The 20,885-nt window shown below is 34.1% G+C and overlaps 1 protein-coding gene and 1 long non-coding RNA gene across 2 annotated transcripts in view; both read left to right on the forward strand.

Annotated features, from left to right (window-relative positions):
• LOC117237067 overlaps positions 1–20,885 on the forward strand; it is a 273,567-nt gene that overhangs the window by 151,015 nt on the left and 101,667 nt on the right. The gene's annotated exons all lie outside the window — the stretch shown is intronic.
• On the forward strand, positions 7,075–19,662 carry LOC117237075. The gene is made up of 3 exons (XR_004493941.1): positions 7,075–7,086; positions 18,665–18,668; positions 19,569–19,662. It is a non-coding gene; the product is annotated as an uncharacterized LOC117237075 (long non-coding RNA).

Genomic DNA, 20,885 nt, shown 5'->3' on the forward strand with positions numbered 1-20,885 from the left:
AGAGAGCTTACGATTTTACAAAGTTGGATCACCGTGCACAGGATGCAGATTTGCTGCTTACGTTCCTGCTTCCTACGACATTTGATGGCAATGAAATGTTTTCTTCGAAAGAGAAAATTATTTATAGTCCAAGCGAACAGATTATATCTGTTAAACAGCTATAACGTCCGATTAAATGTGATTTTTACCATGCAAAATTAATACGTAATCTTGGGAAGAAACTTGGCGGAAACGTAGAAAATGACTGTTTATATAGATTAAAAGAAAAAGAAAAAAAGAAGAAGGAAAGAAAGAAAAGAAGAAACGAGATATATAATGGTAGATCTGGGGCGCCTACGTTCAACAATAAACGCTGTTCTCCCTGCATCTGACTGCAGAATGTAAACGCATTGTGAATAAATCCAGTTTAAGAATTATTTAAACTTTAACATTTTTTCCCAGGGAATCGAGTTATTTGCAACCCGTGGTTCCTATGATACTTTTGTTCCATTTTTCAATAAAAAAAAAAATTGACTTTGAAAATCGCGTTTAAGGTCAATTTTGCAGGAACTTTTTTTACGAATCTCCGCCGATCCAAAGGTGTAGACCCACGCTACGGTAATTTTTACACTTACTTTTTATACACCCTGTACATATATCTTAATAACAGACTGCTTTTAACAATCCAAGTCAGAATGTAAACTTCTCTATAGATTTACGTTTTCAGGGGTAGTTTCGATGAATGTATGCACATAACAGCGTTGAGACATAACAGCGAGGAATGAAAAAGATATTTATTAATTCCAACGAGAATGGCGATGCGTCTGTTAGTTCCGCGTCGCTGGAAGCTTTCTCGTTGGATACAGGAAATTTCAAAATGTTATTTATCGGCAGTACGGTGATGGGAGGTTCGTTTCTCGCAGCGTTTTATGGATTCGTTTCATCGATAACGCGTTGAGAAAAGCGTCGGCTCACTCGTTCGGAATACAGAACACGGTTCTTTATGTCGATATCGGCTAGCAGAATTATTATCTGTGGTCGAGTTTTCCAAACCAAGTCTGTGTTCCTATGGAAAATACAGACCTCCAAAGGATATATGGCTTCGGAAGAATCTTCCCAGAATGTATCAGTAGTGTATACCGGGATTCGAACGAGAATCTAGTTCTATTGCTGAGACTGGCAATTTCGATAAATCTCTGATGAATTACTTTAAACGATTACGATTTAACGAGAATTTTAAGGAGCTTTTAAATATTGCGTGTATTATAATCAACGCTAGAACTACTCAGCCCGTAAAAATGATGAAATGGTTTTAAATAAAAATAAGCAAATGTTATTGACAAAATTAATGGTAATTTTCATCGAAGTAAAAACATAATTTTATATACATACATACATCTACGTATATTTAATTTCATTATATCATTTTAATTAAGATCATCCGTACACAGAGTATCTAAGTACATATCACAGGTCGGTTATTCTAATGTCAAACCGTATTATATAACATGACCACTTGAACTCGCGATGTGTTTTCAGTTACTTGTGATAATTTAGCAAGAACTAAATTAATCTCTGGTATCAAGAAAGAAATGTAGCGTAACAACAAATGTTTAATAAACACTTCCTTCACTCTCATAACAAGATCAAACTTAGAATTTCTTTATATACATATTTTCGTAGATATTCGGACCAATTCAACAACGAATTCAAAATATTATAACATAGAATTGAATCCTGTCGTGCAAGAATTTATTAATGAATAATATTAGTTACAATATTAACACGTTGACTGGCACGCGTGTTTTCAAAGAAAGCTCCGTCGGGCTACGCGTACAGCAGTACCAAGCGTTCTCTGCTAGGTGCTCCCATCGATATTTTAGTAATGCGAGTCGCTCAAGCGGTGGTCTCAAGAATGATCTTTCGTTTCGTTTGTTCGCAACATTAAACCACTAGCTGTTGTTGAATATAACGAAGGAAATTGTGGTATAGATCATATCGACCAAATGGTTTCTTACGCCACCACAATTAGAAAAGGAATCAAATGGTACAGAAAACTTGGCATTCGATTCTTTCTGGGAATTTATGTTGCAAACGCTTTGACGATTTACAAAATTGCAACAAGGAAAAATATAAATATTAGAATATTTAGACAATTGTTAGTTGGAAAATTATTAGGGTTGTCTGAAAATACAAAAAATCCTTGTCTTCGACGGAGTCGGCATAATATCGCCGTTCGGAAAAACGATTCCGGAAGAAGCATTAGACGCGCGTGCAAACTATGTTATGCAAATAAAAGACGTGGAATGGACCGAACAAAGGCACGAAAGAATTTGAAGAAAACAACAACTTATAGTCCAAATTGTCCCGACCAACCTCAGCTATGTATGGTTTAAAGTTTTACATTCTAAATAATTTTTTTAATAAACCATTTTCGTATTTTTATTTTATAACGATTCAACTATTATTACAATTAATTGTTAATTAACAATTTATTATTATGGAATATCTTTTCAAATACCTACGACGATCCTTCGCAAGTAGTCAAATAAGGGACACCCTAATATGGGTTACGTGGCAATCAACGTGTTAAACAGAAAGCGAGTGTAGAAATTGACAGCTATACTTTTTAACCTCATTTTATGTGTTTAAAAATAGTAAAGAATAAAAGAGTACGACTTCTATGTGGATTCAGTAACATTGAAAGAAAGAAGAATTGCTGACTTTAAGTACGCTTTCGGTACTGGACGACCAGAAAGCATTGATAAAGATAGGAGCGGTAAAAGTATCGGAAAAGGAAATTAAGAAAAAATCCATTTACTCTCCGGCCAACCTGTGCACCACGTATACCTATACATACGTTTGTCAGTATTCCGCGGATGAAAGAAAGATCCTTGAATATGACGAGACAAAAGAACAGAAAAATTGAAAATATCTATAGAAATCTAGTAAGAAAGAATTTAGGACAAGAAAGAGAAAAACATTTTACAAAGGGTATAGAAAATTGTGGAACCATTTTAGAACAAAAGCACAATGATCAAGCATGATGAATGAAGCAAAGAATGGACATAGCGCAAAGTAAAATCATATAGATTGGTTATGTACCTACTGTAACATTACAAGATCATTTGAGAAAGAAAGAAACTTTTTTAAAACGTTCTATCGGCATAAATATGTTTTGTTATATTATAATGTAGTATTATAATGTAATTTTGTAATTACACATATACATAAAATATATCTTGTTATAAATAGATAATTGTCCAAATACTATTAAACTTTATTATTATCGTTAGAGTTTCGAACGCCATTATTAAACATTTATAGAGAACTTTGAAACATAAAGTGCATACATATATCGAACAAGAATTAATACGTATGATGAAATGATTAATTGAAAGCAACTTGTAAAAATTTGCTTCTAATTTGTTTCACCGCTATCAATGTTGTGATTATCTACAAGAACAGTAAACGTCTTGAGATAATACAATAGCTACAAAATTATACATGAATATAACTTTATTTTCAAAGATTCTTTAACTATTAATTTTGCTTATAAATTGATAGATATTTGTTGGTTTGGGAAGTTCGTAGTATTTTTGGTAGTAGACTTATTTCGTTATAGGTGTACGGCGGCGTGAAAAAGTTTTTGAACTTTTTCTTCGTGCTACAATAAAGAAATATGAAAGTAAAGTAAAGAAATATATATATTAAATCTTTTTAACGATAACATACTTGCGATACATTGTAATGTCTTGTTTTTTTCGATGATAAGTTACTAAATAACGGATATTTATGTTCGTATTTTTCCCGTTTTTTATCATGTTAAGTATACTTCCTATTTTCTGAATAATAACAATAAGAATTATTTACTTTATATCTTCACTGCATAGTAAATTATAGAAAATTAACCTGTATCAAAAATTGAATAGAACTGATTATGAGCTACCTGCCAATATGGCCATTTCCAAAGAATCTTCCACTGCTTTTTAACAAACAATTACCTACGCTTTATTCGATATTTTTGTTGAAATTGTTGAGAAATAGAGTACCTTTTGTGGAAATGATTCCGAAATCCATTATATTTTCTAAGATTTAAAGAAAATTGTTTATTATGAAATTTTGCTAAATATCAAAATACTGAATTCGATTAGATGCTGTTATTACAGTAATTAGACAAATAAATTACATACAACAAATAAGGAAAAAATTTAGAATCGATAGAAAAAATGTCCTACAATGGTTACGTCGATTGTCAATGTGTTTTACATTTAAACCTCTTTTTCTACATTTATCCCTCTTCTTCTCATTTCGGCCCACAAAAGATACTAAAAAAATGTAATATATTTAGGAGGAACTGGAACGATCTGTTTAAATATATCATCATCCCTATCAGCCGCCAAATCTCCACTTGACAACCAACAACATCACGAAATTCCTTAATCAAGACTGCAATTATCTTGCCCAGTTTACACACTTCTAGGCAACAAGAGGTAGCCTAAAATGGCTTCGTAACCACTTCAGTGATCTTTTAATGGTTGCCCGCAACGATGATAATACGATTTTCATCGAAGATCCAAACGTTAACGAATGCATCGTTCGCTTTATTAGCGCGAACCCATCATCAGGCCATAGAACGAGACTTATGTAAGTGGTCTGAGCGTGCCAGGACTCGTTCTTGTCGTGCTTAATTAAATTTTGGACGATTAATGGGCAACGGGCTGGCTCCGTCACAGAGCCGAGAACAATGGGGCTCGATGTCACGCTTGATAGATTCGATTTTAGGAGCAAGTGCTCGGAAACTAATCGGCCAGCTCCAGAAAGAACCACCCAGAATGCTTGCTCGTTGAATGGCAAGCTTTGCGCAGGAATGAGAATCCCTGGGCTTTCTTGCACGTGAAAGAATATTATTAATCACCGTGAACCCGAGGAAAGACCGTCGCGTCGTCTACATGCAGGCTCGATTACGAACTGGATACAAGCTGAATTACGAATGTCTTTCGAGTCTTAAGCACGCGGTTAGTCGTTCCGTGACGAATAAAATTGGTTCAGTTTTCTAAGTTTCTGCTGTTCTATCTTAATTACACAATTTGCTACTGATACGTTTCTGTGGCTTGGTGCAAGAGGTACCAATATCGGTATTTCTAGAATCGATATATTAGCACTTACGTTACGTTGAAAAATTCGTGTACAAATAATTTCTAGACACAAAAGTTTCTGCTGTTTCAAACTTCTTTTCTAATACGAAAAGAGAAAACTAAAACGTATGCGCTATTTGTGCTTTTTATGTTGACTTTGGTATTTTTCGTAGGAAGCATATTTTATGAAAAATTCACAAATGCTATAATAGTAATTTCTAGATAGAATTGGAAATTTTTTATGTAGAATATACAATTATTTGCAAACTCAGTATTTCTCGCATCAGGGCACAGATTTGTATTCCGATAGTAGTCCGGAAAGAACTGACGTTGCTCGTTGCTCGTATCACAATGCTTATTGCAAATTCGCACGTTCGCGGGGAGACGCGATCTCGCAGAAGCGCGCCAACGGGAGTCGTAAATTCCCTTTACGATTTGACTAATCGACGCCACGAATCGTTCGATCCCTTATTTCTTGTGGGATAACAAGGGTAGTTGATTGAAGATAACACCGTTATTAACAGATTACTATATATCTTGACTTATCCAACAACTTCAGTGTGATGCAAGATTGAGTATTTGATATGACAACTACGAACGAGTTCGACCTGAGACTCCTTTCGTGTTAACGACGATGATGACTGTTTTTATGCCTGCGGTGTGTAAGTGTTGTCCGTGATGATTGTAGGCTGCTGACTGTAGATGTCGCTTGCTGGGGTACGGCCGCTTTTCTTTTCATTTTTGTATCGTGGAAGAAAAATCGGACACGGGCGCCGGGATCCAAACCCGGGTCCCGAACGTTCGTAACCTAAGGCGCTAACTACTGCGCTGCGTTGTCCGGTTCTAGTTAGTGTCGAGTGGCGGTATTTGTTGTCGAGTGCCGCCACATGTCGATCGACTGTTTTCGACTTGTAGATTTTTGCTGATCCTTGCACTGTCCTTTGACTCGACTTGATAGACTCCCTGATGAGATTGGACTGGTACTTGAACTGCTCTGTTGATGTAGACTCGACATCGACTCATCATAGACTAGAGCGCAAGGAGAAGAAGTAGAATTGATCCTCCTGATATTGCAGAAGAAGTATAGAGGTGTAGCGACTGCTCTATAGTCTAAAGCACAAGTTTTTTTTTTTAATAACGTTTATTTAAACCAAGATACAATTTTAATACATTTGGGTATTCACAATAAACTATGAATTTTGGTAATGATGTGTCTGGCAAAGGTACCGATACGCGACGGTACGACGTAGTGGAATATAGTATGGACTATATTATGTGTCGGCGCTTTATATTTTTTGTGTTTTAATATAATCTTTGGATTTAAGCCGTTGAGGAGCGGAGCTTTTATGTGATTTTGTTTTTATTTGATTTTTTCTGTCCTGAAAACTTGGTCGCAAAACAGGACGCTTCGGTAGTCTACTTTTTGGGTGCTGTGTAATTTTGGGGAGGAGTGGGATGAGAGGGTGGGGACGGGGGAGGGGACGGGGGAGGGGACGGGGGGGGGACGGGGGAGGGGACGGGGGAGGGGACGGGGGGCGGGGGAGGGGACGGGGGCTGGGGGTGTCAAATAGGTTTATTTACAAAATTTACAATATTTACAGTTTACACCTGTGTTATACGGTGGCAGAATTGAGTTCTGTCGGTTTAATGGTTTTCTCTCTTATTTTATTATGGATTGGGTATCCACCAATATTTTTTTGTGTTTTTTCTGTGTTTGTCCTTAGAGTCTTTCAGAGGGAGGGCCATGTTGTATCTCCACCTAGTGTCTGCGGTCTGTCCATTTAAGTTTTCTTCGTATAGTTTCGATCCCTATTCTAAAGCACAAGTCTAGAGGGATGAAGTGACTGCTCTGTCGAGGTCAGAACAGGTGAAGTTCGTTCTTGTGTGATTACGGAGGAAAGCTCGGAGTGGGTGTGTCTTTTGAACTGCTTGAGTAATTTGTTTATTGTACTTTCTCAGATATCTATGTGTTAAAGATCATACGAATCAAGATACGGATATGTTAAATGCACGTGAAATAATACACAGGTATCCGTGTACTGAAAGATACAAGAATTAAGATACGGATATGTGTAATATATGTGTCCAGGTGTCTACACGTACCATATCTCTAATTTTAAAAATAGCTACTCATATTTTACGATTGGAATATTTAAATGTATCATTAAATTGAATGAAACATTCGAGAAATTTTCGAGATTTTAGTGTGTTTTATCTTCCTAATCGATCTAGGTATCTCTGTCCCTTATCTCGCAGAATTTTTCGGTAGATATACGAACAGAGAATGAAATTTATCAAATTTTAAAGTAATTACAGCCATTCGTAGTTATATCTAAGAAAATACTTTACTCATTTTTATACAACGTATTCCGCAGTTGTATATCTACTTAGTACAAATAATAGGTAAATTAGTGTTAATTGTCTCAATACCTACATTTGTTTCAATACATACTTTTTTAATATGCATGAAGTACTATGTTTTATTTGAACAGGACCTACGTAAATCCGAATTTTGTAGGTTTACATACGTACATATAATAAAACTTATATATAAGACTTTTTTAATACATCTAATTTTGTGTTCTACTGATCAGAATTTCCTTTTACCAAGAAAAGAAGAGAGGAATATTTAAATTAATTATTTAAGTTGAAAAATATTCAATACTACCTCAAAATAACACAAATTGTTTGTATATATTACAGTAATTAAAATGATTACTTAGTAAATACAGACCGTTTAAACCTCTGTAAACTACGTCATTGTCGTTTGTTAAGAATAACAATAAATATCTTCTCAAACACTTCCTGATCTTTTAATTCGAACAAAAATTTCAAAAATTCTCCTTTCGGAGATAAAATATTTTATTCTAATTTTGTAATAATATATATTCGATAATTATTTCATAAAAATATCAACAGTGCTTGTGTCGTAGTGTTATTATTTAAACATCCAAATTTTTTATTAGAATATTTTCATTCAAAGTATAATCTACGTTTTTTATATCGATATTTCGAGAGCAAATGGCCATTATTTCTAAACGATGCTCGATAGATTTGAACGCCCTATTTAATAAGTTGAACATTTGAATTGCTCTAATTAAATTCGTCAACTTTTCTTTACGTAGTCAATTTATTTTGCAGCTTCGAAATATATAAAGAAGTACAAAAAACGGAGGTAAAAAGATTAAATCAACTTGGTCCTTCTCTTAAAAGTACCCGTCTGTCAAAAACAGAGAGGGTGATCCTTCACGAGAAAAAAAATATGGCATTCGTGAAATATTTTTCGTGAATGTTGTTCCTTGCGACAAAATTCAGTTACAAAGTCCATTTTATTCATGTATCTCTCGATTACTTTGAAACATGTGTTTGTAAAATATTTATTTCTAAAATCGTCTGTTATTTTTCAACGGCGACAAAATGAAATAAAAGCTATCAAAAAATACAAGATTAAACTTTTGACAAAAATGTCAATAATGTCAACCGTGTGTTTTAATTTTTAAAAAAATTGATTTTTCTCCGTAATAACAGGATTTTAACTGGAAAAGGAATTTCTGTTAAAAAAAAAATATGATCTAGCAGTTTTCTGTGTTGTTGATATCAATCTGGTACACGTGCAGATTTATTTTATCAAAAATAGAAGAACTTCGATTAGACAGAAAATTTCTCTATTTTCTGTATCAAACTTGTACCAACTGATATAGATACACTAATTTCTTCACACGTAGAGGGATTTTGATCGAGGAAAGAATTTCTGGTTAAAAAGTTCATAATAGAGTACTTTTTAGTTTTTCTATAGTTTTAATGTCAAACTTGTGTCATACACATTCCGAATTTTTAGGGAACAGTAAATTAGTTTTTAACAGTTCTCGGCAATCGATACGAGGTTTCAGACCCTCGAGGAAACTCTGTCCGTTAGTGAACTTCCGTCCACCGATGGACATAGGACAGGCATCGTTACTCCGGAGGGAACGAATCAAGTGGGAGGGTGCGAATCCTGTGGGAAGTTCGGTTTTAACGTCCAAGGTAACAGTTCTTTAGAAATCGAATAAAACGTAGTAAAACGAAATTTAAGTGCTTAATTAATCTATTGTCGAAATTCGTTAATATCAAAGAACGAATAAACGAATTATATCGAATATTGTCACATCAAGATACGTATTATATCATTTTTATATTGTAAATATTTAATTCTTTGACGTTACATACGTTATAAATTATCGAGGAATTGATATATCTACAATTTATATTTCGTGGAATATCCGTTGGGAGAGCTGCATTAAAAAGTTTTCCTGCGAGATCAATATTCGTGAAAACCTCTGAAAAATTTAGTAGCTCTGATATTTCCCAATTTTCTAGACTCAGATGATATCACCGAATCGTGGGTGATCCACGATACGCTGAGCCACATGCTGTAACTATAAAATCACTCCAACCTTGTCAATTCTTATACAATACGAAGAACAAGATAGAATAGCATAAAATTTGATTGAAAACATGCAGAGTTGAACAGTTAAGCTTACAACGCTTGTTGATACAGTTCTCGATTTTTATATAATAAAACATTCTGTTACGCTAATTGTATAGCTGTAAAAAGGAATAAATTAGGTTTCTATCGTTTTTACGGCGAATATAATCTACGCTTTAAGTAGCGTGCTTTGTATCTTATTCTCTTATCGCGTTAATGTATAAAAATTGAAGATATAACAGTTTATAGTTATCGCAACATAAACCGAATTAAATATATTAACTTTTAAATATTCCGCTTTAATCTGTATTTTGTATTTTACGCGTTTTTCCAAAACGCACTTACTACGTGAGATTAAGTAACTTGTATCGACCCCAAAATATTATCACTATCTATGGTGCAATGGGACTAGTTAGAAAACCTTATAGAGTCTTAGGTAATAATCTTGTGATCCGTTAGAAAAATGTATAGGTTTCAATAAATGTCATTTTGATTGATATGGATATGATAAATTAATGTCTGTATCTTATGGATTGTGACAAGAGTCTGACATTTATTTCCCATTAATACATAATACATCTTCTATCTATGGGGAAATATAATCGGGATCGCAGCCAATTAGATCACGTCATCTATTATTTCAGCTCTATAATTGCCAAAATAAACAATTTTTAACAATCCTCGAATGTCAACAATTACATATATAACAATAAAACAATATTATTTTCCCGTAAGAAATTCCTTTCTTTTCATATCCAAAAAGTAACTTTAATCCCCAATCGAGAAGGTAACAAAACATTTAACCAACTCATCGTTATTACGTGATAGAATCATCTAATAAACCGTTGAATATTCATGTAGAAATATAGCGTGTCATTTGCCATTTCGATTCACCAATTCGCCAATTCACCACCGCTTCCTATATATTAGGTTGTTCCAAAAGTGACTTTCGTTTTATAAGGAAATAATAGACGCACAATGTTTTTTGTTTTATATTAGTTTATCGAATTATGCACGACCATAGTAATAGAGATATAACGAAATAGATCATACCTAATTCAATAAAATATTATAAAACAGAAATTGTTGTTCGTCTATTATCACCTTATGAAACGAAAGAAACTTTTTGGACAACCTAATATCATCGTAATCGCTTACATATTTCAATCTATTTGAGACAACTTTACACTAGAAACCATCATCGAATTGCTGCTCCGCAAGTTTCATAGTACCTGGCAATGATAATTTTTGCAAGTCAGACTTAGCATAATAAGCATGAAACGCTGTGAAAGAGGAACACGCGGTAAAATGGAATCTCGCGAATAAATCCAAATGTTGCGTAAGCATGAAACAGTGTCACTTCTCGTCGAAGAAGCTGGTTGCGTATAGCGAGGCGTGGCAACCGGCAGCTAGGAGCCTAATTAAAAATACTTCCGTCACGAGCCAACGAAGACAAAAGGAACTTATGAATTACACGGAGAATCCTTCAGCGACCACCGCAGCTCGGCTACGAAGCGCGGATAAAAAGGCCATGTGAATGGCATGAAAAAAGAAAAGAGTCTCTGTAGTTTTGATCCTCAATGGTACGTTGTCACAATTACGAAAGAGCAAACGAGAATAAAATTGTATGTTTGAGTTAGACAAGGAGATTAATTACGTTTTTACCTTGCCTTTGGAATTTATTGGCGGGAGGGATGGAATGGTCGTGGAAAAAAATGGAATGTAATATGCAAATGTACATAAAATATCGAAAGTACAAGTTTCGATATTTAACAAGTGAAACAAATCTATATTCAGGCCTGTTTCCCTTATGCTCATAGAAGTATCAATTTTCAATCTAATCGTGAAACTTGAATTCTAAACATCAACGATAAAGTGTTTCAACGTTTATACGAACTTTCCCGAATATTAAATTTGTGCTTTCAGCAGCTTTTACGATGTATTTTTCAAGTTGGAACTCATAAAAAAAGTTACGCGAATATGCCGATGATACATGACATCAAATAACAAAGTTTTAGATGCTAGCTTTTAATACTATTATTTAATATTCATAGCACTTTAAATATTCAAGAGACGTGCAATTATAGTAAATTTCTACCCTTTTCGCGTACTCTAGTTCTCTAAACCGATACAGACTTGCAATTTCTGTTCGTTAATAACTTACATATAAATATGAAACGAGGAAATAATTTTCAGATTTACTAAAAGCAATTCCTATTGGCAATTTATTTAGTATCTGTATGTTTCGTTGACTGGATTGTATTATTTATTACTTATTAAACTTAGTCCCTGCCTTTCGGCTTTGGACGACTTTCGGTTTACATACTTTCTTACATTACTACTTAGGACTTGGCTGGATTGTATTTTTTTTTTTTTTTTTTATTATATTATTCATTTAACATCAAATAAATTCTCTGTAAAAGTGTCGTATAATCATGACAATTATGTGTTACTGTGCTAAAATGTAAAAATGTCTCATATAACATTAATAAGTGTTGAAACGCTTCTGTTAGCCAGTGTGCATATTAAAGATCGTTAGTTCTAGCGTTAAAAAGCTTGACGAAACGGTATTGTTAATATCTAATAAGCTAAAAACATTGGTCTCTGTGAATGATATTGAAATAACAATTAAACTGGAACAGCGGAAAGCGGTCGGACGTTTGGAATACCTTCGAAGAGAACAGAATGAGCGGAGAAGCTTCATTCCTCTGTGAACTCGGAGCAAACAAATCCGTCGGATTTAGGCACATTTGAAATATTTAGGTTAGTAGGTAAATCCATCCAGTGGGCGCGCTAGGCCTGATGGTCGATATCGAATCAGTGTCCGATGCTCGTCTCGCAGAGTGACGGTGCAACGAAGACACCACGAAGTGATTAAACCTGACTTTGACGCGACTAGACAGTGATTAATCGGTTGGCCGACGAATCTACGATACGCGTAATGGAGACGATCTACGTGCTTTATCCTCTACAGTTTAGACCTAAATATGAACGCTCGATTACATTGTATCGGTTCGATGAAAAATATTACAAAATGTACGACACTGGGTGCGATGTAAAATAGACAAATGTAGGAATGTTACATTATTAGTTTGTAGGTAACAGTATGATCAATACAATATCGTTTGCACTCACGCGTAATCGAATATAAAACCCCGTTTCACGTATTCGTTACTCACTACTTCTACGATACAACGACACAACGATCTTCACACGACGACGATAAATTCAACTCTGACTCTCTCGACTCTCGTTACAATGTTTTCCATGCTTACTTTTTTCCAAACATACCTTGGTAACGCTCGCAACACTCTTTGACAACGTCAACGTATCTTGACAACGCTAATAAACAATTACCCCTCTCGCCAGGTCCTTCCCTGATGTCACACTATCCCATGTTGTACAGGGTGGTTGGTAACTGGTGGTACAAGCTGAAAGGGGATGATACTACGCGAAAAAAAGAAGTCGAAAATATAGAATAAGATTTTTTTTTCATTTTTTTTTTAATTTTTCATCGAGACAACGATCTACAGTGAGATCCGTTATAACGAGACGTGATAAAGTGCACGCGTACCGAGCGAAAATTCAAAGTCGATTTTCTCGAAAACAAAGCCTCGAACGAAAAATTGTTATTCTATATTTTCGACTTCTTTTTTCGCGTAGAATCACCCCTTTTCCGCTTGTACCACCAGTTACCAACCACCCTGTATAATCATTTTATCGGCATTCGACGAATTCGACAAAAACTTGTCCTCGATCCTCCGAGGATTCTCTTATTCGTGGATTCGTTTCGATTAACGATCGACCATCGATTTGTAATTTAAATCAACGTTTTGCGTCGCATAACGATTTAATTTCCCTATACAGAAATCACCGTGCATTTCCTCCGGGAATTTTTCGTCCTATTAACGTATTACTTTGATAACGCACATTCAGATATTTAAAATTTCTACTAATAACGTGAGTCCTCGTTGTAATACAGTGTGATTAAAATTGATTTTAAATGTAATTTTATTTTGTAACGACATTCAACGATGATTGAAATATGATTAAAACTGAGAATAGGTCAATGCAATTAGTGTCAGTTCGTTAAATGTTGCACGAAGTCTTTGTCGAGTTCCTAAACAGATTGTGGAGTTGTGGCTGTTTTAGTATAATTTTATTAGCTTGATACACACGGGAAAATGTGGTAACCATATTTTTGTTTAATTGTTTATTTTAGTGTTAAAGGAATATTTTAATATAAAATAGCTATAAATAGAATTTGATACGATATTTGAAAATGCAAAGTTCAAAATTCTACAAATTTCAAATCTTTTAATTGATAAAAGTGTTTGGAAATATAAAAAAAAATCTTACAAGAAACCAGAGAAGGTTCTTTGAAAGTTCAAAAGAAAAAGTTTTTAAATAGAGGCGAAAAGTGTTCTAAACCGTGATGAAAAATTCTTTAGCTTCCTAATTGCCAAGTTCTGACAAACTTTGGATGGGTCCTTGTAGAAATTCCAATAAATGAGACAAGTAGTAGACAAGTAAGTAGGTACCGTCAATACAGAAGAGTTCGTGAATTTTCGATAGCAGCTTCTCATAATCGATACGAGTGTAATCTGCACGACCGTTTATTCATTTAACGAGAAAGTACTCCTGTCTGTCTCGTACATATCGATTTTAACGAAAACGTGCAAAGTAGTTTACAAAATTATAGTTATTTAACATATGTTTTATCAACAATCATTTATATCGAAAACGTGAAAATGGTTCCGAGTAAAAGGCTTTTTACTAAACTAAAAATTCTGAAATTATATATTTCTAATTCTTTTCAAGAATGTGAATTGAGTGTTTAATTAGCTTAAAAGACTTTTTAGTGGTGAAATCTATTAAACAAGTAGATATCGGTTTTCATTTGTTCTGTCAACTTCGAATTAATAGGAAAATTAATAAGCTATTCAATATTGATACAGTTATACAGGTCACTATATTTTCAAAGAATAATACAATATCTGTTATTACTTTGTAACTGAATGTCACGATTTTGGAACTAAAACGAATATAGATAAAACAAATGATGCAAAAGACAGAAGAGAACCATTTCTGAATTTCGAATATTGAAATGACAAGATAACTATATATAAATAGAATATTTAAAAATATGAATTAAGAATTAAGATTATAAATCTTAAACTAATTAAACATTTGACACATATTTGTTGTAAAGTAATCGTACACAGAATCTAATGTTGAAACTACTAACTTTAAAACCCATGTTGATCAAACATTTTGTATTCTTTTTCGCTACTTTCTTTACTATGTTACTAATAATACACATAGTGGTAAATAGTTGATGCAATTTCAAATAACAAAAAATCATTATTCTTCGTAAAAGAAAACAGATAATCAACAATTATCGAGCACAAAATAAGATCATTTTACTTTCATAAGTATTTCAGACAATCTTACTGAACTATTAAATTTATATAATTAAATTATACAAAATGTTAAGGATATCGTTGATTTCCTAGGAAACTCACATTTAAAATTCGATATTGAATTATTCTTAATTGTTATTATTTTTAACACTATTTCTAAGATGACTTATTATTTAAATAATTATTTCTCCAATATTTTACTTAAATAATACCTACTCGATCCTAGTTAGATCTTAATAGCTTAAAATGTGAAGATTACGGGGAAAGATACTTTTGTTGATTTTCTCATTGCATGATTGAAAGTGAATATTTTAATATAAAATAATTAAAAATGGAAAGAATCTGTTAGATCCAGTCCAAAGCACAATTAACACATTTAACGCATAATACAAACTCATTAATGTGACTAATTGTTAAGGTTTTCAATATTTTGAAATTATGACAAAAAATATATTTTAAATTATGAAAAAAATAAAAAAATATGTAACTTAACATAAACGATTTTGACCTCAAAATCGAATAAAATAATTTTTACAGCATAAAGAATTTTAAAACTGTTGTTTTATAAAAAAATGTAAAGTCCGATCTGATATCATGTTCTTCTTTCGTAGACCGGACTTTTATTTGATCTGTAACCTAACGCAAGATGGTTTAAACCTTCGTAAATGCTCAAGATCTGTCCCGAAAGTATCCAATTATTTTGAGCATCTTGAGGACTGATTGCATGATCCCAATATGACTTGGCAGCCGTTTAAAGTAAATATTTCTTGTGTACGTGTGAAAAATCAATCTACTGTGGGAGTATTCGATCAGCAGTAAAACGTCGCGTCATTGAATGAGCTTACATATTGTGTGTTTCTCGCTTGGTGTTAACTGTGCGAGTAGGTGAGTAAATTTACGTGTTTAGTGTGGTAAAGCAAACTGTGGTAACTGAGGAAACATAGTCAGGACAGAGTAATTAGATTCGAGGGATTTGCATTCGTGAAACTAAAGAAATTTGCTATGAATGTTCAATTTATTAGAAAAATGACTACATTTTATAACTTTAATTTAAACTATGAAAAAGTTAAATAATTTTACTAAAATAAATAAAGACTCGAGCACTGGAAAGGAAGAAATTTAAATGGCGATGTATTTTCAAATTAGTGCAATCTTTACTGTTAATGCTTTCTTATAATGTGCAAGCGTTATCCCAGTTATGTTATGATATTTGTGTGAAGATATTTGATGTTGAGATATTTCAAAGAAATATAAGTACCGGTTTACGTAATAATATTATAAAACCTTTACTTTCATTAGCTTCAATGGGTAAATATAGGTAACATGATTAAATATTATTGCATCATTTAATGACAACAATAGGAAAAAAGACGAATATTATGCACATTAGATTACAGATTTCTTTCATTCGATATTATTCGAAGATTTATTGTATTATTAATTTTGGAGTATTAATTGTTCCAATATTTACAAAATTTTCTCAGCACATACAGAAATTTGTTAATAAAAGAACAAAAAGCTTTGTACTGACACAGCAAGTACTTGGTTACACTTGAATACACTTGCAAGGAATAATAAAACAAGATAATACTTACATTACTGGTTACATAAATCTTTACAACCAATTCTCGCATTGAGAATTTTCAGTAATTTTTTCTGGCGTGGTGCAGTGACATGGCTAAATATTTATAGTAAGTTAATGCTTATTATAGATAAGTATAATTTTTAAGTAAATGTTGTAAATAAGATTACATAGAGTAACGATTTTCGAAAAAAGATCTCTTTTAAGGAAATACGAACGAATAAATTACACCATCTTTATACTTTGATATTACACTGATATTACACTGGAAAAAGCTTGCCAATGTCACCCCGGTTTATTGTGTATGCTATAAAATACAATTTTTAAAGGCAAAAGAAGAATTTTTCCAAATATACAGAATTGGCAATTCCATGACTTTGAGAAGATTATTTTTAAATTTAATACCGTGCCTCGATAAACTTAAACAATCCGGATCTTTCATGAACCAGCAAACGAAAAGCTTGCGCTAGAAAGCTTGAGCGACAGTTAAACGGCACTTTCGCACGTTTCAATTAAACGGCCATCAGAGGTCAAAGGGTCCAGCTGGGAAATATCCGAACGGCAAAAAAGTCGCTCGCTATTTGAAACGAGCACGCTTCGAATGAACGTATCAATTCATCGGCTGCGTTAATTCGTCATCTATTGATTTCGTCGCCGTTAATTGGCGGGTTATGAAATAAACTGGATAACGTTAAGGTGCGATTCGACATTTGGTTGAAAATGGAACTCGATCACTCGAGTGCAATAATAAAATCCATGATTTTGATTAATGGAGATGCAAATCCCCGTGTTCGTGAATCTCGATCGACTGCCGCTCTTATCGAATTAAGGGCTCCGTTAATGAGCACGGAATCTACCGTTATCCAATTTGTGATGGTTAGGTCACGATCATCGCATCTAGGAACCGTAATCGACGACGCAATAGCGACGCATGCAGGGGGCGATAAATTTTAATCGTTGATCGGTTGCGTGAGATTGAAATTGCTTGTTTCGGAGTAACTAGATTGTAGGATCGTTTAATTCCTCCTTTCGCCTGACAAATCGAATATTTGTTTCAATGAAATAGCGATTGTGTATGAAATTTGTAATTTTGAGAACATATTCGATTTTGTAAATGAAACGTTTTCTTATAGGGTTCTACAGACATATACAGGGTGGTTGGTAATTGGTGGTACAAGCGGAAAGGGGGTGATTCTACGCGAAAAAAGAAGTCGGAGATATAGAATAAAAATTTTTCGTTCGAGGCTTTGTTTTCGAGAAAATCGACTTTGAATTTTAGCTCGGTACGCGTGCGGTACGTTATAACGTCTCGATGGAAAAATTAAAAAAAAAACAAATTTCTGCTCGTACCATCAGTTACCAACCACCCTGTATATCGCTATCATAATATCACACTTTTATAGTCATATGTCGGTGTTACTTAATAACACGAAACGTAATATCCACTGATTCTGACAAGTATATTTATGTATGTAGGAATGTTATATTATTAGTCTGAAGGTAACAGTATGATCAATACAATATCGTTTGCACTCACGCGTATTCGAATGTAAAACCCCGTTTCACGTATTCGTTACTCACTACTTCTACGACACAACGACACAACGATCTTCACACGACGACGATAAATTCAACTCTGACTCTCTCGACTCTCGTTACAATGTTTTCCATGCTTACTTTTTTCTAAACATACCTTGGTAACGCTCGCAACACTCTTTGACAACGTCAACGTATCTTGACAACGCTAATAAACAATTACCCCTCAAGTCACGTCTTTCCCTGATGTCACACTATCCCACATGTTTAATTAGTTAAAAACATATATGTTTGTTCGACCAATTGCGGGGAGACGTAATCGCGAGGAGAGACGTCAACGGGGGTCGTAAATCCCCGTTACGATTATAACAATCGACACCACGAATTGATTGATCCCCTGATTTCCGTTGAGATAATAGGGGTGATTGAGTTTGTATAACACTATGATTCACAGAATTATAAATTATATATTTCCAACACTTAGATTACACTGATGAGCATAGATAGATAGATAATCACTTATCGCACGAAGATAAGATAGATATGTACGTTAGAGCAGGGCTCTTGTAATTGGATTTAATGTATTAGTGGACGTAGCACTATAAGATATTTAGGAGAAGAAATGTATGCTCGACAATACCGAGACCGACTCTCGCGTTATGCTTAGACTGCCCCGATGGGCATTAGCAAGAGACTTAGTAGTTGACTTTTCCAACGATGTAGAAGAAATGAAGTTGAGTGACGATGCTGTGTCGGAGGAAAGCTAAGGATGGGTGTGTCTAGCGCACGGGACCATCGGATTTGTTGGTGACGATTTTAGTTAGGAGAGTGAGGGAATAGGCTTCGTTGTTAATTGGTTAAACGAAGGGTCTTAACCGCCCTCGAGAGAAAGTGGTTAGTGGGAGGAAAGTTGCAGCATACGTGAGAAAAACTAACTTTCCCTTGTCAAGCCGTGGTAGACAATAGTCTTTAGAAATTCTTCGGAAACAGACGTTTGTTTGGTTTGAAGGACTTCTACTAGGAAATTCCTGAGATTTATGGAAGATACTTAAGGCTATTGAGGGTACGCCGTACGGAAGAGCGGACATCTGGTGTCCGTCTGGCCCGCGGTGTGTGACCTGGGCCAGGCAGAGGGTCGCCCGGCGTAACAATATATCTAGTGTAGAATTGATATTGCTCTATCATACATTATGATTTATTAATATAGTGAACAATTGACCGTTTAAATACTGTCATCTCTGGGAAATACGAGGGCAGATCGAGAAGTTCCCAGAATGACAACAACAAATAACAAACGAAGCAATTCCTAGCGGCGATTCCAGACAGATAGACCTAATTATCTCCTAACTTTTGTACATGTTTTACATAAGTAGTAAAGACATAGAGATATAAGATAAGAATACAAGAGGAACATACAAGGTCAAGCTTAAGTCGTAGGCGTCAAGTATTAGGTCATCCCATAAGTTCGTGCCGACTTTTGTGTATACATTTCATGTGTCGATTTATAAACATACGGCGATAAGGGACCAATGCACTTGAGCTTAGCTGATCGAGAACAGGCTAAAGCAGATTTTCGTGGGTATAAGATCGTAATATAGTGAACACAGTGACTTCTAACAGTAAAAAATCATGAGTGAAATGCGTATCCACTTTCGACATCTCATGTTATATGAATTTCGGAAAGGAAGTTCTGTAACAATTGCCACGAAAAACATATGTGCGGTTTATGGAGAAAATGCGCTTTCATCTCGCACCTGTAGGAAGTGGTTCCAACGTTTTAGAGCTGGGAATTTCTGTTTAGAAGACGAGGAACGCTCCGGGCGTCCTCCTCAGACAGACGAAGATAAAATTCGGGATCTTGTTGAAAAATCACGAAGTTTGACGGTTCAAGAGATGTCAAATGTTCTGAAAATACCTAAGACAACGATTCATAGGTGTTTGAAAAAAATAACATATATAACCGTTCGAAAAACGGCACGAACTTATGGGATGACCTAATATAAATATTAAGTACGAGAGATGTTAAGTTTGCTGGTTGGAAAAGTAGACCAAGTCCGTCCTAACCTGGAAAAGAAAGACTACGGAAAATAAATATATAATTTTAGGTTTTTCTTTACCTTACTGATTACATCGATTATATTATATCGATAATCTAATCTTTGGATTATCGGCACTTGATCCACCGCGAACGTCGATGACTAACATGGGTCTTCGAGAGAGGTTTTTACGTTTTATCGCCATTTACATAATGTTCTGTGTTTACAGTTAATAAAAGCTGATTATATTTTTTCTAAAAAAATAAGAAGTAGTGGATATTTCTTTTTCATTTTTTTTAATATCCACTTCAGCGGTACTTGTTTGAACATTTCATTATTTACTAGAAATTCACAATACACTCTAACCCAAATCTAATCCAAACCACTACAATACAAACCTCTTGAACAACCCCAATAATTTTAAATATCGGCGGTTTCATAGAAGAACGATATAAGTAAAAAACAGAAATTTTTTCAGAAATCAGTTTGCGTTAGAAAATTATTAACTACGCGATCGTCTTCTTCTATGAAACAATTTTCAAGGTAGTTAATATTCTTTCACTTCTGAAGATTTTTATAAAAGCTATTGTTTATTTATATTACTCGCTATTAAATAAATTCTTAGAGCTTTCTTTTATAACATAAAATTGCAAAAACAAGATCACCCACACAAATTAAAAAAAATTGCGAATGAAATGTTACGTAAACGCAACATGTTGATCCTCA

The sequence above is a fragment of the Bombus vosnesenskii genome, unplaced genomic scaffold (assembly GCF_011952255.1).
Source record: "Bombus vosnesenskii isolate JDL3184/JDL3185 unplaced genomic scaffold, Bvos_JDL3184-5_v1.1 scf7180000013355, whole genome shotgun sequence".
In the NCBI taxonomy this organism is placed as follows: domain Eukaryota; kingdom Metazoa; phylum Arthropoda; class Insecta; order Hymenoptera; family Apidae; genus Bombus; species Bombus vosnesenskii.